The 25,288-nt window shown below is 36.7% G+C and overlaps 1 long non-coding RNA gene across 3 annotated transcripts in view; it reads right to left on the bottom strand.

The window, feature by feature from the left end:
* LOC105482711 (uncharacterized) overlaps positions 1-25,288 on the bottom strand; it is a 198,725-nt gene that overhangs the window by 35,906 nt on the left and 137,531 nt on the right. The gene's annotated exons all lie outside the window — the stretch shown is intronic.

The raw sequence follows: 25,288 nt of genomic DNA, 5'->3' as shown, positions 1-25,288 counted from the left end.
ACGAATATTTAGAGTCTACAATGAACTCAAATAACTAACAAGAAAAAAATAAACATCCTGTTAAAAAGTGGGAAAAGGGCATTAACAGATAATTCTCAAAAGAAGTTATACAAGTGGGTGAAAACATGAAAAATGCTCAATATCACTAATCATCAAATAAATGCAATACCATTTTACACCAGTCAGAATGGTTATCATTAAAAAGTCACAAAATAACAGATCTTGGCAAAGATGCAAAGAAAATAAAATGTTTATACACTGTTGATGGGAATGTATGTTAATATAAACTGTATGAAAAATAGCATTGAGATTTCCCAAATAAGTAAAAGATAGAACTAACATTCAATCCAACAATCTTACCACTGCATATCTACCCAAAGGAAAATAAATCACTGTACAAAGAAAACACCTGCAGTCATATGTTTATTGCAGCACTATTCACAGTAGCAAAGTCATGGAATCAACTTAAGTGTTTATCAACAGTTGACTGGATAAAGAAAATATGGTATATATACACTGTGGAATACTACATAGCCATGAAAAAAATTAAATTATGTTCTTTCCAACAACGTACATACAAATGGAGGCCATCATCCTATGTGAAATCACTCAGAAACAGAAAATCAAACATTGCATGTTCTCACTTAAAAGTGATGCTAAACAATGTGTGCACATGTACATAAAGATAAAAATAATAGATCCTGAGGTCTCTGAAAGTGGAGAGGGTGGGTGGGAGTGAGGGTTAAAAAATTACATATTGGATACACTGTTCACTAATTGGGTTATGGCTACAGTAGAAGTCCAAACCTCACCATTATGCAATATATCCATGTAACAAATCTGCATATGTACCCCCAACCCTAACATAAAATTAAAATAATAAAGTATAATTTTTAAGTGGAAGTGAAATAGTTGTCTTAGCTTTGAACAAAACCTAGAATAAAAAGAGATTTTCTGCAATGCTGAAATGCTTACAGAATGAGTTACTGAGAAGTCAGTGGGGGAAAGAATGAATTGATTCTTCTATTTAAATTAATCTAAAATAATTTCCATCTTATCAAGTCAATCTTTTTATAAAGATATGTGATATGGTAGATATCCCAGTACTATAGTTAAGACACTTAAACTTTCTTATTATTTAATGAATAATTAGTTGACCTTGGCACTGTGGATGCACATAAAAATAAGTATGCTTACATGCTGAAAAGCATAATAATGGATTAAAATCACAACATAAGCCATTGATATTTCTTCAGATGAGCACCATAAAACTCAAAAACACATATTTAGCATTAAAAATACCTTCAGTTATAAATATACAAGTGTTTCCAGTCCAAGAAAGTCCCTGATTAATGTACCAATTGCTATGGTCTTAGATGTGTGATTGGTGTGTGTGTGTGTGTGTGTGTGTGTGTGTGTGTGTGTGTGTGTGTGTTTTCCACAAAAAAATCGAAGGCTTATTTGAACCTTTTATTTAATGCTATTGCTTCTTTATGCTCCAGAGAGATTTAAAGTGCAATCAAGTCCCTTATTCAATTCAAGCTATTGTAGGGACCACAGAAGCTCAATTAAAACATCAGCTTTCTATTAATCAGTTGTCTATTAATTACCACACCTTGTCTATTGTATCCTGTTCACTTCCACAACTTTCTCTCAATAGATTCAAGTACTTATAAGTACCCCTTCTAACAGAAAGAGCCTGGATGTACTCTACAGGAAGAAGTATGCTGAAGTGGAGCTGTTTTAAAAGGAAAGAGTAACACTTTGAAGTAATGACCTGGCTAATTAATGCTGAATTCCAGTAAAAATCCTATTCCTTACTGAAGTACTTATGACATTCACATTAATACTAAATGAGCCCATCAGAATTAATGTATTTGCAATAAATACCAAAGGAGTTGAGGATGATTAGGCTATTATTGTAAAGTGTTACATAGAAAGACAAAAAAGACAGAGGCTTAAAAGAAAAGAGTAGTGATTTGTTTCTGAGATTGGAGCTAATGGAATTCATATTTATCAAATAAAGACAAGACATAAAGACAAATCCTGGAAATACACAGGATATTTCATGCACAATTCAGTACAATTTTAAATGTAAAATAAGTTGGTCTAAAAGTGGTAATGTCTAAATTTCATAAAAACTGTTAATACCCTACTACTGCTATCAACCTTATGTGTTACATCTATATATATACACATAAGGAAAATCTGTAGAAACAGATTTCTCTCACATACACCTTTAAGGTTCCATTCTTAAAACAATACTACTGTGATCACCTTAATTTATGATCCACATAATAATCTAAATAATAAAATCTTAAAATACCTACAGAAGATTCTAATTTAGTGATTTTCACACTCTTTCAAAATCCTAGAGTTTTCTAAAGAGCTGTGTCAGGATACAAAATGAAAAGAAGTCCATGGGGACAGAGGATTTCCTCTATTTCTTACTATACCCACTTGGAGCAGAGTGGCTCCATTGTTATCTGTTGTAACTTTTATGATTCTGTATAAAACTTTATTGGGAAATAAGCTTGAAAACAAATTTTTAAATAAGTTTGAAAAGTATTTTCTAAATTGACGGTCCTAATGTAAATTATTTGTTATTTTATCTTCTTGCAGACACAGACATTCTTATAACCTTATGTTGGGTCTCGGCAAAAATTGAGTCATGGCATTCAGATTTTTAAACTGCTCTTGTCTAGATTACTCAGCACTTAACTAAGCCACCTTCCAGTGAAACTTCTTCCATTATTTTGCCAGTGAACTTTTGGAAATACAGACAGCCCGGATGACATTAGTACATTGTAATGTTTCAATTCTTCAATTGCTTCCAATGCATACAGGATGAATGTAAACTTCTTATGACATATTTTATCTTTTACCTCAATTCATATTAAAAGCCCACAATAGATGTTTAATGACTATATTATACTAATGTGTGTTTTCCTGTTTTTGGTCATGCTGGTTACATTGTTTAGAGTATTTTTCCTGTTGACCATCAGTACAGATATGCATATAAGAACAAGCAAGGGAATCACTTCTGAGATAGCACTGAATATCATTGGTAATACCCTCCTTTTGTTCCTCCTGATAAAGATTGTATATATTTCTACTCATACTATTCACATACCTCTACACACTTATTTCTATAGAATCACATTCTATAGAACTTAGACTATGTGTGCCCTCCATTCTGGTTACCCAAGGCAGAGTTTGAGCCTTATTTGTTCTCATCTTCAGTCAGTGCTTTCTGTAGATAACCTCTATTGGAATCAGCTGGGGATTAAAAATATACAATTGTGGGCCAGGTGTGGTGGCTCAAGCCTGTAATCCCAGCACTTTGGGAGACCGAGATGGGCAGATCATGAGGTCAGGAGATCAAGACCATCCTGGCTAACACTGTGAAACCCCGTCTCTACTAAAAAATACAAAAAACTAGCCGGGCGAGGTGGCGGGCGCCTGTAGTCCCAGCTACTCGGGAGGCTGAGGCAGGAGAATGGCGTAAACCCGGAAGGCGGAGCTTGCAGTCAGCTGAGATCTGTTCTGTGCTCTCCAGCCTGGGCGACAGAGTGAGACTCCGTCTCAAAAAAAAATAATATATATATATATATTATACACACACACACACACACACAAAATTGTGGGTACCACTCTGATGTATCAATCACAATTTTGGATCAGCCAAATAGTGTTTATACCATAATCCTGAATTTTCAAGGAGCAAAGCAGGTGTTTTTCCACCAACAAAAGTTTTAGAATTATTGCTAATTGCCTATAAGAGTCTTTGGAATACAACAAGTGTTTAATTAGGGAATGTGCATTGATTAAATTAGCAGAAGCAACCACTGCAATTGGCCTTGACTATTCACTCTTAGTGCCAAATGGCCTTGTTCTTGTTGAAATTGAATTTCATATGCCTAGTTCTAGATAAAAAGATACAAGATTGCTGAATAACATATTCTGTTATTACTGGTAGGTAGCCCACTACTGCACAACTACTGTCTCATCTATTAGAGCTTATCAAGTTTCCAAAAATAAAAATAGATTAATTTATAGCTTTGATTCTACCAATTTTTATGATGGTTTAAATTTGTTTCAAAATAAGCCAATCATTTGATTTCTCTTTCTCATTAAAAAATGCAGAATATCCCTCACTCTAAAGGGATACTAATATTAAATTTCGTTTCCATGGCTAAAGACTGATAGGGTCCTCCACTGAAAACTCACTGGACTTGAGCAGTAGAAAGTCTTGTCATTGGTAAATATAACTTTCCTCTCATGTTCAGTGACAAAGGACTTTATAAGACTATCTCTATCAAAGAATGGGATATATTAGTCTGTTTTCATGCTGCTGATAAAGACATACTGGAGACTGGGCAATTTACAAATAAAGAGGTTTCATTGGACTTAGAGTTCCATGTGGCTGGGGAACCCTCACAATCATGGCAGAAGGCAAGGAGGAGCAAGTCACATCTTACACGGATATCAGTAGGCAAAGAGAGAGCTTGTGCAGGTCAACTCCTCTTTTTAAAACCATCAGGTCTCATGAGACTTATTCACTATCACAATAACAGCATGGGAAAGACTTACTCCTGTGATTCAATTACCTCCCACCAGGTCACTCCCACAATATGTGGGAACTGAAGATGCAATTTGGGTGGGGACATAGACAAACTATATCATGGAACAAAGAGATGTTTTGCTCCCTAAATAAAGGCATTTCCCAAAGAGCTTCTTTTCTTTCCTTCTACTCTTTTCCTTAACAAATTTACCCTTGTTCCTATATTAATAATCAGTTCTTAACTAATGTTTATTTTGTTTGTAAACCTACCCCAAACATTCTATTTTCCTATTGTCCTTGTCTTTAGAGGCTATTGAAACACTTACGTTCAGATATTTTACCACCACAATAAAGGCTGTGGATACTAAAACCAGACTTAACCATTTACTTATGAACATAGTTTTGACTTCCTGATTCTTTTTTTATAGACCCACTGTATTTTCAGAAACTCAGTCTTAAAAACTAGAAGTCATTAGAAATTCTTCTCTCCTTTTGCCTTCATCTAAGAATTTCCAGATTCCAGAGCATCTGTCATCCCTTAATTTCCATTTTCACTACCATCACTACTCTGCCCTTCCAGCTGGACAACTCCGATTGACTGCCAAAGGGTCTTGTTGCTTCCTGTTTTATTCTAGATAAACTCATGCAACAGTAAACTGCCAAATTAAGCCTCTCAAATCCAACTCTTTTTTAAAAAAGTCCTTGACTGCTCAAATTTGTACAGTTATTCTTCAGGTCCTACTTCATTTTTACTTATCTAGGATACTTCCAAAAGATAATATTCTAAGTTTATCTTCTACCACTCTTCTAAACATACCCTAAACTCTGGTCAAGATATGTAAATTATTATACCTACCCTATCCCCTCCATTCTTCCCTGTAGCCACAACCAGAATATTCTGTTTCTCTTCAGGTTTCAATTCAACTGCCTAACAAAACACACCAACAGATAAGTAGGAACATTACTTTCAATGTGGAATATGGAGGTTTCATCAGAAGTGGGTAGAAGGAGGGGCTTAGCTCTTTGTAAAACATCCTAATTTATAGAGAACAATTCTAGACCTTAATATTTAACCTTGCCTATCTCTAAAATTCCAGTAAGCTCTATAATATTCTGTAATATCACAAATAAGCAACTACCCAGCAGTATGCTTTGCAGCATAGTCCAACCTTCAGACCTCACTGCTTTTGAAAGAACTGCTGTAAGGTTACACCTAAGAAGTAAAACTCCTAAAAACTTCCCTAAGCAATATCAATAGATTATTTGATTTATATACACATCCATTCTGATGCCAAGCAATGTGGCTTCAGAGTGAACAAAGCTGAATACAAATATACTTGCCTGAGAAGTTCCCCAAAGTAAGCTGGCCCCAACATATGTTGCTAGTTAAGTTCCTTCTGTCCATTGTTAGTTTATTTCTATTAAATAGCCAGTCTTTACTATCGCTGATAGTACTACAGTTCAAGTAAATGGAAATGGCTTAAGGGAATCACATTTCTCTCTGGTTCCCTAGTTCTTCTTGCAAGAGGGAATGGCTGCTAGTATAGGAGTTGACCAAACCAAAGGAGAACAGAAATCCAACCCAAGCAGTTGTTGTGGAATACTACTCCTTGTCTGTTTCAAGTCAATTGAATGTGTTTTGTTTTTTTCCTTTTAAGGAATGGTTCTTGTTATTAGGGACTAATAATCATTTCAAGATATAGGCATGTACAATCTAATAAGTGATATTGCAGTACTCTCCCTGACTTCCAGCCCCCTGAAAAAATTCTGCCTAGGTGAAAAGTGAAATTTAAGTTAGATCTGAAGGATAATATAAGCCAAGTACACTCTAGGCAGAGTTATTAAATGAGGGGACATATTCAGAGAAGAAAGATCTTTAATGTGTTTTCTAGCAGCATATGAAAATGTGATCAGGTTAGGGTTTTAAAGAAACGGGATGCCTCCCTATTGTAACAGTTTATATTTTGATACTTTTGATTACATTTGACAAAAATTTTAGAACACCAAGAGACAAAGGCAAACCGAACCATTGCATGTAGTAATCCTGTAACAAATTTGTGTAAACCAATACTGATACTATCTGCATTGCCCCAGTCTTGGCATAGTCTACTTGCTCATGGTTGAAGGGAGACCTTAGGAATTTTACCTACAGTCTGAAGCCAAGGCTTCATGAGGAGGTTTCCAGAAAAGTTTTAGGATCTTTTGTAATACATTCATTGAATCATCAATTATGGTATGTCCATAGAAATATTCAGTCAAAAATGACTTTGCCTTACTTGATAAGAAAGAGACAAATTTGTGTCTAATATATTTATCAAGTCAAATGAACTAAGGATGATTTCTAAACAAATAAATGTAGGGATAAGTTGAAGGTAGGTATTTGCATACATTATTTGTTAAAATACTGAGATCATAATATTAAGATACTAAGAACAAATGTGCACTGAAGAATGACCTGTCACCAAAACTGTACCTACACAGGAGTAAACCTGAACAATTTAATTTTCTCTTTTGTTTTTAAATTTAAAAAAGAAATAGAGACAGGGTCTTGTTACGTTGCTCAATGTTTTCTTGAACTCCTGGTCTCAAGTGATCCTCCCACATTGGCCTCCCAAATACTGGGATTACAGACATGAGCCACCATGCCCAGTCTAATTTTCACTTACAGAAATTTGAATGCACATTATGGAGAAAATAGTACAATCTGCAGAAGCAGCTACAGTTTAAGGGATGCATGTAGAATTATATTTAAAAATCTTTATGACTTAAAGATAAGGATGGAATGTTTCAAACATCAAAAGCAAAACCAGAAGACAACATTATTATTTTTAATATTTTGCTTTCAACTTTTATCTTAGGTTCATATGCAGGTTTGATACAATGGTAAATTGTGTGTCACTGGGGTTTGATGTACAAATGGTTCTGTCACCCAGATAGTGAGCATATACCCAATAGTTTTTCAACCCTCTCCCTCCTTCCACCCTCCCCCATCTAGTAGTCCCCACTGTATATTCTCTTCTTTGTATCCCTGTGTACTCAATGTCTAGCTCCCAATTATAAGTGAAAAGATGCTGTATTTAGTTTTCTGTTCTTGTGGTAATTTGCTTAAGATAATGGCCTACAGCTGCATCCATGTTGCTGCAACAGACATGGGTTTGTTCTATTTTTATGGCTACTTAGTATTTCATGATATATATTTACCACATTTTTTTTTAACCAGTCCACCATTGATGGGCATCTAGGTTGATTCTTTGTTTTTGCTATTGTGAACAGTGCTGCAATGAACATATGAGTGCATTTGTCTTTTGGTGGAATGATTTATTTTCTTTTGGGGCTATACTTAGGAATGAAATCCCTGGGTCAAATGATAGTTCTTTTTTCAGTTCTTTGAGAAATTTTCAAACTGCTTTCCACAGTGGCTGAACTAATTTACATACTTACTAACACTGTATAAGCATTCCTTTTTCTCCTCAACGTTGCCAGCATATTTTTTGACTTTTTAATAGTAGTCATTCTGACTGGGGTGAGATAGTATTTCATTGTGGTTTTGATTTGAATTTTTGTAATTACTACTGATGTTAAGCATCATTTTATATTTTTGTCGGCCATGAGTTTGTATTCTTTGACAAGTGTCTGTTCATGTCCTTTGCACATTTTTAATGGGGTTATTTGCATTTTTCTTGTTGACTTGTTTAATTTTCTTCTAGATTCTGAATATTAGACCTTTATTAGATGCATGGCTTGAAAATATCTTCACTCATTTCATAGTTTGTCTATCACTCTGTTGATAGTTTCTTTTGCTGAGCAGAAGTGCTTTAGTTTAATCAGATCCCACTTGTCAATTTTTCTTTCAGTTGCAATTGCTTTTGGGGACTTAGTCATACTTTTTTTGTCAAGGCTGATGCCCAGAATGGTATTTCCTACATTTTCTTCTAGGATTTTTATAGTTGTAGGTCTTCATTTAAGTCTTTATTATATCTTGAGTTAATTTCTGTATATGGTGAAAGGTAGGAGTCAGGTTTCAATCTTCTGCACTTATCTTAGCACCATTTATTGAATAATAAGTCCTTTCCCCTTTGCTTGTTATTGTTGACTTTGATCAGATGGCTATACGTGTGCGGCTTTTTTTCCTCAATCTTCTATCCTGTTTATTTGGTCTCTGTGTCTATATTTGTACCAGTATCATGCTGTTTTGGTTACTGCAGTCTTACAGCATAGTTTAAAATTGGGTAGTGTGATGCCCCCAGCTTTGCTCTTTTTGCTTAAGATTTCTTTATTTGGGCTCTTTTTTGCTTCTCTATAAATATTAGAATAGTTTTTTCTAAATATGTGGAAAATGACATTGGTAGTTTGATAGACATAGCATTGAATCTATAAGTTGCTTTGGGCAGTATGGCCATTTTAACAATATTGATTCTTCCTATCCATGAACATGGAATGTTTTGCCGTTTGTTTATGTTGCCTCTGATTTCTCAGCAGTGTTTTGTAGTGTTTGTTGTAGAGATCTTTCACCTCCTTGGTTAGCTGTAGTTGTAGGCATTTTATTCTTTTTGTGGCTATTTGGATTGTGTTCTTGATCTGGTGCTCAGTGTAAACGTTAGTGGTGTATGGAAATGCTATTAATTTTTATATGTTAATTTTTGTATCCTGAAATTTTACCGAAGTCATTTATCAGTTCTAGGTGTCTTTTGGTGGAGTTGTTAAGGTTTTTTATATATACTATCCTATCAACTATGAAGAGAGATAATTTGATTTTCTCTTTTCTTTTTTGGGTGCCTTTTATTTCTTTCTCTTGCCAGACTGCTCTGGCTAGGACTTTCAGCACGCTGTTGAATAGGAGTGGTGAAAGTGGGCATCCTTGTCTTGTTCCAGTTCTCAAGAGGCATGCTTCCAGATTTCCCTCATCAGTATGATGTTGGCTATGAGATTATCATAGATGTCTCATTATTTCAAAGTATGATGCTTTGATGCCTAATTTATTGAGGGCTTTTACCATGCAGAGATGTTGAATTTTATTGAAAGCCTTTTCTGCATCTATTGAGATGACTGGATGTTTTTTGTTTTTAATTCTGTTTATGTGGTGAGTCACATTTATTGATTTGCATATGTTGAATCAACCTTGAATCTTAGGAATAAAACCTACTTGATTGTGGTGAATTAACTTTTTAGTGTTTGCTGGCTTCAGTTTGCTAGTATTTTGTTGACAATTTTTGCATCTGTGTTCATCAAGGATATTGACCTGAAGTTTTCTTTTTTCATCGTGTCTTTGATAAATTTTCATATCAGAATCATGCTAGATTTGTAGAATAAGGAGGAATACCTCCTTCTCAATTTTTTGGAATAATTTCAGTAGGATTGGTACTAGTTCTTCTTTACATGTCTGGTAGAATTTGGCTGTGAATCCATCTGGTCTGAGTTGTTTTGTTTTGTTTTGGTTGGTAGGTTCAGAAAGCAAAATTTTTGATGAATTTTATGTTAATCAATATCATAAATCTAAAATTAAGGATATGAACAGCAGACAGTTTAGTGATTCTAAGATATTTGAAAATTTTAGAACATACAAGATATTAATACCAAAAATATAGTTTAAATTTCTAAAAGTTAAAAGCAGAGGAGAGAAAATTTATAAGAACATGAGAAAAATATGTGTCTAGGCAATTTACAGAGTCAACTTGAAAACCTAAGAAACAGATGAAGAGATGCTCAAATATATTAGCATACTTATCATTAGTAATAAGAAATGCAAATTGGAGCTAAAATGATATATAGCTTTACTGTTGTTATATTGGCAAAAAATTGAAAACAAAATAATACAAAAGGTTGAAGGTGTTATGTACGTGAATTGCAGGTGGGTGTATGGATTGATGCAGCCCTTCTGGAGAGCAATCTGGCACCAGTACACAAATTAAGTGTATGTATATTTATAGCAGTCCTACTCTTAGATAGGTTACACCCCCCATCAGACAAGCAATTATTCTCTCACAAATTCACAAAGAGACATATACAAAGTTGTTAATACAGTGTTATTTGTCAAGGAATTGAAAAAAGACCTGGGTCTTCATTACTGAGAAACTTAAGGAGTAAAATGGAGGGGAGGTACACCATGAGCTATTATGCAACCATTGGAAATAATGAATTGGGTATATACATGGCAACATAAGAAAACCACACTGTGAGTGCCTGCCATTTTACCCTGTTTTCAAATTAACAGGTTAGTTTGCCACAGTTTCCTGCAAACTAGCAGAAAATATGAGACTCCTCAGTAAGAGACAAATAATTTATTCACAACGATAAAGCAAGTAGCATGACTTTCATGTTCACACGTTTCCTCTGCCTCTCCAGTCTCTCAGGGGTGATACTGATGGGACTACATAGAAGCTGCATACCCAGTGTGTCTGTATTAAAAACCAGCCACCTAAAGGTAAAGAAATCTCAATCTTTCATAATGGGTTGTAAGAAATCCTGCCCCAATTTTGCCATGGAAGAAAATATTATCTTTATTATACTGGACAGAAATTAAACCTGCTATTTCAGAAGGAGACAATATAATTTTTTAAAGTCTATTCAAACATCTTTGACAAGATGGGTCCATACCTTGGAGACATAATCTTGAGGTGGGGAGTTACTACTTCTTTCAGGAAGAGCCTCCTGCAGCAGCTGCCAAGTCAGGAGAAGGCCTTAGAGTTCTCACCAGCAGAGCCTCTGAAGGTGTGTCAAATAAGACGGGGTCCTTGCTGCTTTTGTGATCTTCCACAGATATGTGCATTTTCATTTTCTCAACCACCTTTCACTTTCTGTCCATTTGTTTCAGATCTCAGGTCATACAGGCAATAGCAGGTGTATCTTATCACTTCAATCTATTACATATATGTTTATTGCTTTGAGGGGGGAAATAACTTCACTGTGGGCTCAATGCTACTTGACATGAGTGACTCCATTTTGAGGCATTAGGACAAGAAATCATTATGATATATCAAAAGATATAGATGAGGAGATATGTAGGACTAGGTATGGGGGAAGGGGCACGAAACTTCCGTGTGCTCTCCGGGGTTGTCACTCTCGAAAAACTTCCACGTGTTTAGCTTTTGGTAAACTCTCTCAACCAGTCCTATTGAATGTTTTATGGAGACTTCATCATTGGATAAGCATAACTGAATCATGGACAACCATGTAGAAATGTGATTGGACCAAAAGAGTATGATCTAATACTGATAGATTGAGTGAAGGAACTTAATAAGTCTTGTCTGTTCAGACACTTCTCAGTCTCTCTGTGCAGTATTCCTTCCTCCTGGGTATGAGGAAGAATCCCTTCTGAAATTGTATCTGAAATCTTATGACCTACAGTCAGACAAAGTAGGTCAGAGAATTTCTTTATGGTCAGCTCCAAGACAGAAAGGCAGGAGAAGATCAGAGAACACTTTTAGTTTCTATGGTCTGCCTTGGGGAGAAAAAGGAGCAGGTGAAAGGAGGGCAGGAGATTTGCTTCTGAGGTCTAAAGCATCCTGACATTATAACAAAATACTGTCTTTCATCTTTATCATTCTGAAGCTGTTCCAGATCTGCTTCAGGTACCAATGACAAAAGGACAAATACTTTAACAAAAGATATGTTCATTGTTTTAGTCACCTAGGAAGTAACAAGGGCTACAGGAGTTATAAGCCAGGAACTGTGGATGAAAACATATGTATCTGTATATCTATATAATATCATATATGTGTATATATATATAAATTGCAATAATAAAGCTCAAAAAGCAGGAAGAGATGAAAAAAGAAAGAGTAGAAAATAGAAAGAATTAACTCACCTAAAATTAATTATTACAATAATGTTGATGATCTAAATATTTCAATTGAAGGGCAGAGAACTAAGACTGGATGGCATCACACTGGATAATCACAGACTATACTCTGTGTAGACGAAATCCATTACAGTTCATGCATGAGCTTCAAGTCAGCAGGACCTTCATTTCAGTATCTCAGCCTCTCACTACCTTAGTGAGATCATATAGCATAGTGAAGAGCAAGAGTTGAATTAAAGCCATATGTTAATAAACAGAAGAGGCTATTATGTCAATGTACTATGAATAGGGTCATTTTATCTCACAGTATTAATTTACTTTTATATTCATTTGTGCCCTTATCTATTTGTGCTAGGCTGAATAAAGATCCTCCAAAGATATTCAAATCTTAATCCCTAGAACCTATGACTATGTTACCCTACTTGGTGGAAGAGCCTTTTCAGATGTTATCAAATTCAGGATTTTGAGATGGGAAGATTATCCTGGATTATTTTCGTGGGCTCAATGTAATCACCAGTGTTCTTATGAAAGGAAAGCAGGAGAATCAGAGTTAGTAGTAAGAGACACGATGATGAAAGCAAGAGATTGGAGTGATCAAGACAGTGATCATGAACCAATGAATGCAAACAGCCTCGAGAAACTGAAAAAGGCAAATAAATGGATTCTCCCATCAGAGCCTACAGAAAAAATACCTCTACTGACTCTTTGGTTTCCACTCAGTAAATCTTCTTTTGGACTTTTGACTTCCAGGAATTTAAAATAATAAATTTGTGTTGTTTCAAGTAACTAAGTATAATCCAGTAACTGCTTTCAAGGAAGTCACAGTCTAATATTTCTCCTTGTGTGGCTTTAAGGGCTTGTAGAATTTTATACCCAACACCATTTCGTTGCAAACAAAACAATCAATAAAGTATTCAGTCAGTATTTCTAATTGGATATAGAAAAAATGGTAGAGTTAAAACGGCACAGAAAGAATGTGATTTGTCTTTTTTTTTTTTTTGGCTATATATGCAAAATTAACTAACTCCTTAAAGTATTAATATACTTATCTGTTATTTCAGAGTAAAAATATCTGCTTCACCATGTAAATAATTTTTAAAAAGCCATTACAACATATTCCAGATTATAGTTTCATATTTCATCTGATCTTTGATCTGAGGCTTTGACGGTTATTCTACAAGCTATAAAGTATAAGTTAATAGTGTTTTCAACTGCATGTTACACAAACTCCCAAAAGGGTAGAAGAAATAAATTGGAGTTCATGTTTCTCACATAGTAAGAATTGTAGAAGTAGGTAGGTCTTAGCATTACTTTAACTGATCACAGATACAATCAAGGAACCAAGCCCTTTCTATTTTTCTGCTAGACTGTCATTAATTCATTGGCTTTCTCATGTTTGTCACCTTGTGGTTGTGCAATGAGTGCTCTATTGTCAGACAGCACATTGTCATATCTAGATTTAATATAGAATTATATTAGGAAGCTCAGTGCCAGCAGCAACCAGCCCCTTTTATTAGTAAAGTAAAAGCTTCATGGAAAAATATGCCATTTACCCCTCTTTAGAGATACTTGGGAAAATAGACAGCAAAGTTGACAAATTGGTAATGCGATTGTCATTTTGGTTTAGACCAAATGACAAATTGTCATTTTGGTTTAAATTGTCAATTGGTCTAAACCAAATTGTCATTTTGGTTTAGACCCCACTTTACTTAGGCACAGACATAAGCTATATAGAACAATAATGGAATCTTGTTAGGAGGGAAGACATTATTAATACTCAAAGGATAGGTAGTTTACAAGTCCTGCCACATATATCAATGAATTTAATTCAAGAACTGTGGGGAAAGATACAGACCAGATGTGGAGTTGAGTAATATTGATATGGAAGGGGAGAAGGGAAGTGCTGGGAAGGCAATGGTGTGATGCTCCACCCCTGGCCTGTGCTCACGGACCTAGGTGAGGAGAGGCACTCCTGCCTTCACGCCCAAATGTTGCATTTCTCAAGGCCACCCTGGCCTACCAGGCTCCCATCCTGTGTCTACAAAAACCCTGAGACCCTAGCAGGCACCACACAAGCGGCTGGACATTGAGAGGATGTTGAGAGGTGCACGCCTGTGGAAGACCACACGACAGATGCCGGCATTCCGGCAAACAGGCCATTGACTAGCGGAATGAGGCTGAGTTTGGCAGGTCAGTTGGAGGAGAGCCAGGGCTGCCTAGCAGCCTGACTCGAGGGGAAACCATCTCCCCTCTGGCTCCCCATCTCCTGAGAGCTACTTCCACTCAATAAATCCTCACACTCATTCTCCAAGCCCATGTGTGATCTGATTTTTTTGGTATACCAAGGCAAGAACCTCATGATACAGAAAGCCCTCTGTCCTTGCGATAAGGCAGGGGTCTAATTGACCTAATCCAAACCATCTATAGACAGCTAAACTAAAACAGCACATGTAACACATGCCCACTGGGCTTTAGCTATAAACATTAAACCCTAGACACTGCCGTGGGGTTGGAGCCCCACAGCCTGCTTGTCTGTATCTTCCCCTAGAGGTTTGAGCAATGGGGCATGGAAGAAGAGAGCCACACCCTCCATCACATGCCCTGAGAGGGGGACAAGGGAACCTTTCCCCTTTCAATACAGATTAAATAATTAGACAATTTAAAGAATTCTGCCGTGTGTGTTTGTGTGTGTGTGTGTGTGTGTGTGTGTGTGTGTGTGTGTGCATGTACATGAGAGAAAGAATAAAATATTGGTGAATGTCACAGGCCTACTAGTGACCTTTCATTTTTCTCTTCCCAGAACGTCTTTCTTTCTTAATGTTGTGACTGCATTATTACCGCCTTCTGGTTGAAGTTAGTTAGTCGTCCTACAGTAACAGGTAAGTACTCAATGTATCCGCTCTCTGAAGAAATGTAGTAAAAAGCATCCAACTTTGAACTCTGTACATCTGAGCCAGCCAGGTGGGAGGAGGTCCCTGGAGAAACTCCAACCAGCCTGCCCACTGAGGTGGAGCCCAGGGAAGTTCATGACTTTTGCAGCAGGGAGGAGCCTGGCCCCTCTTCTTCCTGTGTGGGGCCTGGGATTCAAGCTGTGAGCCTCACAGAAAAATATGCCATTACCCCTCTTTAGAGATACTTGGTAAAATAGACAGCAAAGTTGACAAATTGGTAATGTGATTGTCATTTTTATTTAGACCATTTCACCCAGGCATGGACATATGCTATGTAGAACAATAATGGAATATTGTTAGCAAGGAAGAAGCTATTAATAATCAAAGGATAGGCAGTTTACTAGGGCTGCCTCATGTATCATTGAAGTTAGTTCAAGAACTGTGGGAAAAGACACAGTCATTTTGATTTGCGGAGACTCCCTGTTTCCCCCTTTTCTTCTTTTTCATCCAAAAAAATCCCTGCTTTATTCACCCTCTCTAATAGTCTGCAAGCCTAAATTTTCATAGCCATGGGACTGACAAGAACTCCGCATTTAGCTGAACTAAGGAAAATTCCTGAAACATTTTTGGTGCACAACGTCAGGATTTGAGAGGTGGTGAGTGAAATGGGGACTCAAAACCTCTCACTGTTGCTTCTGAGCCTTTTCATCCTCGGACTTCTGAGGGTGGGGGAAACCATGCCCCCAACTCCCATCGCTCCTTGGCCTTTTCATGGCCTTTTCCTTCCTTTTTTGGGACCCACTTGTGAGTTCCTCCCTCCCTGCCTAGGGCTGGGATACATGGCCCAAGAATCCTGCACAGCCAGGTGGCTGGTTCCCAGTCAGGCACTGCTGCAACCTTCCCTTTCTCTCGCCAAGGGGTTCAGCTCTACCGGACAATAATTAAACTTTTCTCCTGGTGGAGGAACCACTTGCCTAAGAATTAGAAGTTCTTCCCTAGGCATTTTTAAACTGTTTTTTTTTTTTTTTTTTTTTTTTTTCTTTCCCCTTCTCCACTTTGTCAAGAGCTAAGTTTGACATTTTTTTTTCCCCCCTTTATAAGATGTTTTACTAGGCCAGCTCTCCCTGGCAACTATCACCGTTTGTACGCTCTGCAAAGTTTTGGTTGTGAAATCAAGCCTCCATCTTGTTTTACATCCTGAGGTCATGGGTGGTAACCCTTGGCAAGGCTTTGTTGGGCAACCTTACCTTAGGGGATGAGCCCTCTCAGACTCCATATCTGCACATTTTCCTAGCCCTGTGTCTTCAAGGGTCTTACCCAGCGACTGGGTTTTCCTCTGCCTGTCGGTGTCTATACTGTATGTAATGTCTGTCAAAAGACCTCTAATTAATTTGGCCTAAAGAAAGACAAGCACTTGGATCTAATATTTTTTAAAGGGAAGTTAAAAGCTGTGGGAACTTTCAGTTCATGTGACTTTAATCTTTAAGAAATAAAAAGAGCCTTAAAGATTATTAGTAAAATGCAGGTCAGATACAAGGTTTGCTAAGTGTTTTGAGGGCGCAAACTGCTTTTAGGGTTTTGAGAACTATTTCACCTGCCAGCTTCACAATTGCTAGGGCCTGGGGCCATATGGAACTAACCACGCCCTTAATTAAGAAGGCAAACCTTGGCTGCACTTATCACACAACTTAAACAACTTACCAAGTTTTCCTTAAAGTTAAAAATTGCTAGGAGCTAATTGAAACTACTAGAAATAGATTTCCACGAAAGGTGTGTAAGAACAGTACAGTGTGTTTTTTAGTAAAAGGTTATAAGAAGGCATGGAAATGTAAACTTTTGCTGGGGTTCAAAGATTGTTTTGAGTTAAATTAGAAAAAAGCTGAAAGTTCAAAGAAGCAGTGGAAGAATTGTGGGAATTCGTCTTGCAGAAGAGGTTATCTATGTGAACATACTAGCTAAATTCAAAAAAGTATTATATGGTTTTTCTGTAAATTGAGCATTGAAATAAAAGCATAACAAAGTTTTCTTAAGGTGCTAATCTGCTCTTTCACACAATTTGTAAAGGATTATAAAAGCTTTCTACTTCTTTAAAATTTCCCGAGTCATGATTTTGGCAAAATAAATAACTTATGGTAATCTGGAATTCTATTTCATAATATCAAGTGTTTATCGAACGTATTTGACAGCCTTCCCCAAATCAAACTTCAGTTTCAAAATTGTCTTCCCTGGCATCTGGCTTTTCGAATACTTCATAGGGTCCCTGAAATGTCCAGAAAGGAGAGGTAAACAGGATTATTTCACATATTTAGGTACATGGGATTGCCAACATGATGCTCAATCTTCTTTAGGTTATGTCTTGGTGAATAATGCTAATATATGTTCCAAAATTTATGGGATGTCTCAAATTCTAATGTCTGAGTATATGCTATCAATCCTAATTAAGGTTGCTATGTTTAAGTTATTGTAAACCACAGAGATAACCAAACTTCTTTCTCAATTGTGTTTCTAACTGTAACTAACCTGGATGTTTTGCTATTCACAGAAAATTGTTGTATTATGTTAATCCTTTTCAAGAATATGGTTTATAATAAGCTGTAGGGCTCAAACAGGTTCTCTCAAATGCAGGCTTCTGGTACCTTTAGAGACTATGATGTTAAAGGAAAATGTACAGGACTCATGAAGAGCTAAAATGTCCATGAATATCAAGCAAAACAAGAGTTAAGCAAATGGACTGAACTCAGAAAACTGAAGCAACCTTTTAACCTTTGTTTGGAATATTGCTGATCTTTTTTTTTTTTTTTTTTTCAGAGTCAAGGAAATTTACACTATTTACTTAAGCTATTTATTTAAACTATTTATGGCCTTTAATAATTATGTAAGTTTTACTCTTGGGATCAAAATTTGGAGCATGTTTGTTTTTTTTCTGCCTGATTCCTCTGAACTTTGGAAACTGTGAGTATTCTTAACTTATGGCAATATAGTTGTTTGCATCAGTGCAAGAAGAATTCATTTTTCTTTTGCCACAGGACACAATTGGAGAATCTGGTAATTTTACCAAGGCTTTGACTGCAAGGGTATGCTTCCCTTTAAGGAGTCAATCTCTACTTGCAAAGTCAATAAAACCCCAGTGGGCAAACTGGCCTCATACCTTTGCCTACACAGTCCCTGTAGAGGGTTCCTGACCTGTATTTAGTAAAGAGTGTACTTTCTAACTGGTCTAGGACCTCCATGTTTATCTTGAGACCTTAAGAGGAGAGGATTACCCAACTCACAGGTGTTTGAGGATACTAACCCATGGCTGGGCTCAGCTTTAAAAGGTCTTATCTGAGACTCCTTGTGGAACAGAATTCCATCAAAGCCAATCCAAAAGGCCTATGTAGAAATCATTATTTTTGCTGCACTTTATGCAAATAATCAGGTCAAGTATAAAACTAAAGTCTATTTTGCAAACAACTCAGTCCTACAATGATTTATTTTTTAACAGACGTGAGGACTGGAGAGAGAGAAATTATGTTCAAAACTTATATCTTTGTCATTCAATTCTAAACTCACTGGTTGTTTTTAAGTTTTCATCTACATTTTAGAGTAACCCTGCTTGATTCTGTGAACCAACCAGCAATCCCTGGCTGCAGCTCAGAAAGAACAAAAGAGATGGGCAATGTAGAAATCTGGATAGATATTCTGTTGGGAGCAAGCCCCCCAAAGTCTGGCCATAAACTGTCCCCAAGACTGGCCATAAATAAAATCTCTGCAGCAATGTAACATGTCCATAACAGCAGTAACGCCCAAGCTGGAAGGTTGTGGGTTTAAGGGAATGAGGGCAAGGAACACCTGGCCAGCCCAGGGTGGAAAATTGCTTAAAGGCATTCTTAAGCCACAAACAAAAGCCTGAGCGATCTGTGTCTTAAGGGCATGTTCCTGCTGCAATTAATTCGGCCCATCCCTTGGTTTAGCTTAAGGGATACTTTTAGTTAATTTAATATCTATAGAAACAATGCTATAGACTGGTTATATCTATATCTATAGACTGGTTTGCTGTTAATAAACATGTGGGTAAATCTCTGTTTGGGGCTTTCAGCTCTGAAGGCTGTGAGACCCCTGATTCCCCACTTCACACCTCTATATTTGTGTGTGTGTGTCATTAATTCCGCTATCGTCTGACTGAGCTGGTCTCGGCAATACTCTAGTTCTGAGCAATTATCCTGCAAATCCTGCCAGGTGATAGAATAAATAGGGAATAAATACGGTGCCCACCACCCAGAGGTTTCCTTTTTGGGAATGTAAAACCAAGGGAACCAACCAAAGCCAAGCACCATGCACCAGAATTCTAGCAAGCATAACTCTAGCTAGCAGTTTTCTGGATGTGTCACAAGACATTCCTTCCTCTTCCTTGGTGGAGGAGGACTCAGTTCCACAGTTTCACTTTAGCATTCAGCTTATAATGAGTCCATGTAACCCCTCAGGACACATTTTTGTCCCAAACTCAATTCCACACTTCAGGTCAAAGCCCTAGGAAGGAAAACTGGATCTGAGGGATCCAGAGGCAAATGACGACAGAGATTAAAAGGCACAGCACAGGTGACAACAGAGGTTAAAAGGCACAGCTCAGCACTGCCGATGAAGCCAACCCCAAGCCTCCTGTTTCACGAATGAAGACCACATTAATATCAATGGCATAAACCAGGTCTAGGGAACTCTAAGGCTACTGACAGTAGGTGAGAAAGAGACATAGGTGAGAACAGATGATTCCTATTCTCTAGGCCCCCCTGCTTCATGGGTGCAAGTCGCTTTGACACCTATGGTGGCACCCGCCAAGGTCGACGGAACTCGGGGATGCAAGGACAGAAGAGGGAAAGAGGACGCTCTTCTCTCTCCCCCTCACCCGGGTATCTGCTAGGAAGAGAAGGGAATCAGGGATGCCTGCTCCCCTCTTTCTCATCTTCAGTCTGTACCCCTTTTGAATGCATCCTGAACCCATGGAACTCCTTTGAAAAAATGACTTTTTTTGTATTCCTTTCTCCTCCTCTATTCTCTCTTCACTAATAGGTAACCGTCTTAGTACTATGGGACACTCCCCTCACATGCATCTTCCAAACTGGTAAGAGTTAATTTCCCAAACCTTAAACTGGTTGGCTTAGGATAGGGCTCAGGGGAAAGGAACCCAGAAGCCTGACGTGCCTTCAAAGTTTTTTTAACCAGTTGGGCTTTTGGCCTCCCTCTCCCAGTGCAAACTGGTAAAAGGCTTCAGAATTTTTGAGCTGTCCTTGCCCTAGTGCTTGTTTTGTTTTGATACATGTTTCCTAATAACCCCGTCTGTTCTTGCCTTCAGGTCATCAAATTCCAGTCATGCAACTGGAACTTCTGATGATGGCCCCTTCTGCTGGGAACTCTTAGATCGGCCTCTGAAAGAGCTCTGACTGTTGTTTCCCCAAAACACTCCCTGGCAGCAGGAAGCAGTTAATACTGGTCTTTGGCCGTATCCTTATGCTAAGGGCAGTTAGATGTACTTCTTTAGAGGGGCGAATGAGACAGCTAGATGGGTGAGCGTCCCTGGAGAAACTCCTTCCAGCCTGCCCACTGAGGTGGAGCCTCAGGAAGGTTCCAGGACATTTGCAGCAGGGCAGAGCCTGGCCCCTCCTCTTCCTGTGTGGAACTTGGGATTCAAGCTGAGGGTTGGAAGCACTCGAGCATGGGACTCTAGCCTTGTAGAGATTGCCTGCTTACCCAATAAAATCCTGCTTTTCTTCTTTTTCACCCAGTAAAATCCTGCTTTACTCACCCTCTGCAACTATCTGTGAGCTTAAATTTTTGTGGCCGTGGGATGGACAAGAACCCTGCTTTAGCTGAACTAAGGAAAAGTCGTGCAACACATCCAGTAGGATCTACCTTCTATGAAGGTTAGGGTCTGTTGAGGATGAGTTAAAAACTAATGTTGATTTTATTCAAATTTCTGAAATTTCTTCTGAAAATGCTGTCATATTCCAAGAAACATTATGGCTGTTTTGTTTTTGTTTCGTTTTGTTTTGTTTTGCTTTTTGAGATGCAGTCTTGCTCTGTCGCCAGGCTGGAGTGCAGTGGCAGCATCTCAACTCACTGCAACTTTGCCCTACCAGGTTCAAGCTATTCTCCTGCCTCAGTCTCCTTAGTAGCTGTGATTACAGGCGTGTGCCATCACGCCTTTCTAATTTTTGTGTTTTTTAGTAGAAACGGGGTTTCACCATGTTGGTCAGGCTGGTCTTGAACTCCTGACCTCATGAGCTGCCTGTCTTGGCCTCCCAAAGTGCTGAGATTACAGGCGTGAGATTATGGCTGTTTTTAAAAATCAACTTGCACTCTGGTTACTAGCAGTTTGGTAGTCATTGTGAAAGTAAGTTTTTGCTTCATTTAAACATATATGGTGTACAGTAATTATCTTATTTGTTAAATCCCAAATAATTATTCCCCAAATTTAGACACCTATTCAAATCCATTAGACAATAGTCTATCAACCAAAACTAAATGAAAGCAATTTGAATTTTTATTTTCATCTCTCTTGAAAAAATTCAAATATGAGTTGATGACAAAATATTTTTAACTCCCGTCTTAAGACTCTCTCTAAACATCTCAAAAACTCTACTGTTACTAAGTCCACTTTACCTTTTGGCACTCCTGACCAATTTCTCTCCTGTTTCTAGATGTGTTTCCTAATTGTTCTTTTCAGTTGCAAATCATAGACTTTCATCTCTTCTGGTTTTTGTTCTCACACATTAACCTTGAACTTCATAATAATATTCAGGGGAAACGGGGCTTGACAAATCCTTCATAGAATAATGGTGGCAAAACAGGGATTGGGTTTGGAATCCCAATACTACATGAGAAGATGCTGTGACCACTTGTGCATTAATATCTAAGGATCTTACAATACATGATAACACTGTGTTTTCTTCATTATGTTAAACAAATCAGCAGCAGTGGTGTATAAGCATTGGAAGACTGAAGACACAAAAAGTACTGAAAGACCTAACGAGAAACGACAGTGGAAGAAAAAAAGTAAAGAAGAGGACATAAAAGGGGGTTTAAACCAATAGTGGGGAAGTCAAACTGAAGAGATGCAGTTTAATGGGCATAAGGTTTCAGACATGCAAAATAAAAACAGTTCTATAGATCTACAGTACAATATGATGCTTATAGTTGACAATTATTACACGCTTAAAAATTTGCTAAGAGGGTAGTTCTCATGCTGTATATTTTTTTAACCACAATGAAAAAAATCACTGTGGCATGAAAAGGGGTCAAGGGAATACAGATTTGGATCAGCTATTTACACACCATTTCAAAACAATGGAAATAAAAACTTAAGAAAAAAGATGGAAATCACTAGTCAAAGAAGCTAAGTTAGTTCCTTTGGTGAAAGCTTGTTTGCCTGCAGCAAACCAGGAAATAAACCTGGATATCAGTCAAGCTAGGTATTTTGTTTGGGGCAATGATGTTTAATGTATTAAGGGTGACTGATCAAAGAAACCAGTGTAAATGTCCACAGCCTGAGGTTTCCCAGAATTGTTCAGTGCCTATGGTATTCTCTCTGTTTAACAATGATTGTGCATGTGATATATTATTATTATTATTATGTTTTTTTGGTTAAATCTCAACATAACTTTTTGGGAATAATACTTGATAAAATTTCGGTTATTCCAAGGAGTTCTAGTTTGAGTAATATTAGTTTCATAAAACTATCTATGAGGATCTATAAAAGGTGTCTATATTATTATTCTATAGATAGCATCGTGATATCAGAGAATATCAGGGTTGAAAGTGACTCTGAAAGTAATTGAGGATAACCCCCTGTCTGATGCTTGAAGTCTCTACAATATCACAGACAAGGTTATGGAAACAAGTTTTTGCTATTAAGTAAGAAAGAAAACTTCATGTAAGTACAAATTAAATTCTAAGTTATATGTTGAATTTTCTCATAACCTGAATTATTTAAGTGCGAATTAGTTGTAATTGTTAAACAAGTAAACAAAATAATTGTTAGTTATTAGTTTTAATTGTTAAACAAGTAAACAAAAATAATGAAAAGTGAATGTGAAATCTCACCAAGAATTCATATTTGGTGATATCATTACTCACAACATGCAGCTAACATTTGTATGAAGAATATTAAAAGTTCAACTAAAAATAAAGTATTCTATCATATTTAAGTTTTCATAGATAATAACAAAATGTTTGATAAACATTAAAATAGTAAGCTCATAAGTAATATAATTATTTGATATGCCAAAAATAGAGTCTCATAACGAAATAACAAGAGTGAGGGAGTACAAATGCTTCAGTGATGCTGATTAAAGTGTAACTGCTTTTCAGGGAGGAGGAAATGAAACCAAGATGTTTTGAAGAAACAATGTTGAGTTTTGCATAAATAAAGAAGTAGAATGAAATTGAAAAGAATTGTGTACGTTTATTGACGGAGAGTTTCTGCAATATGCTATGGCAGTCCATATGCTTATCAATTATGAGAATTTTGACTTTCGGCTCTGGAAAATATGAGAAATATAGGCAATTACTCTCTGAAGAAAGGAACTCTTTTACCATCCATATGTTATTAATGCCCAGCAGGGCAAGGCAACTTCTATTAAGTGAGCAGCCAGTAATGCTTTATTAACATATCTTTACTAAAGATCAATCTTTGGAAATATTTCACATATAGCATTAACCCCAAACTGTACACTTCAAACATTTTATTTTTCACTTAAATAGAAATTATATTAAGCTTATTCATTACTGTATGTTAATCAGTTTGCAAAGACATCTTCCTGCTTGTCCATAAGCGATAAGCAAAATTAATGATTTAATTTTTATTTTAAAACTCTTCATTGTTGACAACTACCATATGTTTTAAGCAAAGTAATTAGGGGTGTGTGTGTGTGTGTGTGTGTGCGCGCGCGCGTATTTGAGAGGGATTGGGGAAAATAATGCAATTATTATATAAAGTGATAATTTCTAGATTGAGGCGTAAAGACTTAAGTAGCTCAAGATAATGAATTCATTCTATATGTGCTTTTCTCTCTGTAGTTGTTTTACATCTAAGCTCTTGAACTTTCTACAAAGTTGTGAAATAATAAATGTATTATTTGCAAAGAATAAACCTCATAGACATTTTTCAGAAACATTAATTAGGCCTAATAACATCCAGCAATTGTGATATTCTACTACTGTAGGATTTTTTTTGTCTCCCATCTACTCCCCTTTTTTTTTTCTTAAGAAAAAAGAAATTTCTTCAGTGTTTTAGAGCATGCTTTTGGCAGAAAAATTAAAGATACTTGTTTTGTTCTCAGCCTGCCACTGGTATGCTGTGTGATGCCCTTATATTCTCTTTGCCTCAGTTTCTCCCATTACTGAAATAAAATTATAATGGTTGCCACTTTAAAGTCTCATAGGGTTGCTCTGAGAAATAATGAGAATAGTGTGGTGTAGTTTGACAGAATGAGGCAAGAATTCTAGAACATTAAAGAGAATTCAATATAGATGTTTTAACAAGAAAAATGTTTCTCTTAAGCAATTGTGTAGCAGTGTACTGTCTAATTTCATTAGCTATTTCTCACTAAAGCTTATTAGGGAAATTTGGTTATTCAGGCCATTTTAGAAAATAAAGGAAATTTAAATATTCATGGAAAAAGAGAGTGTGTACATGACCCTTGAAAATAAAGCATTATGAACCAAATGGAAATTTTTAAATGGTTTAGTCTGTTACCTTTTTTATTCAAGCTTGCTTTATTATCAGACATTTTAGCAACCTGAAATTTTACTATAATATCTAAAATTTTCAGAGAAATTCCAGAAAGCTCGGAAATTTCTCAGTACCATATGTAAATATAAATGTGAAGAGCAAGAAATAATCAATTTTATAACAAAGTATTTTATGTCTCAAATTCTGAGTACCAAAGTTGACTATTGTTAATGAAATGTTTAAATGGAATGATTGTAGGAATGAATATTGGAAATTTTTGTGCTTTTTCTTCATTTTTTTTTTTTCTATTTCTTCCCAGAACAATGAGT

Source organism: Macaca nemestrina, chromosome 1, assembly GCF_043159975.1.
Source record: "Macaca nemestrina isolate mMacNem1 chromosome 1, mMacNem.hap1, whole genome shotgun sequence".
Taxonomy (NCBI): Eukaryota; Metazoa; Chordata; class Mammalia; order Primates; family Cercopithecidae; genus Macaca; species Macaca nemestrina.
This window is presented reverse-complemented; position numbering and strand designations above follow the sequence as displayed.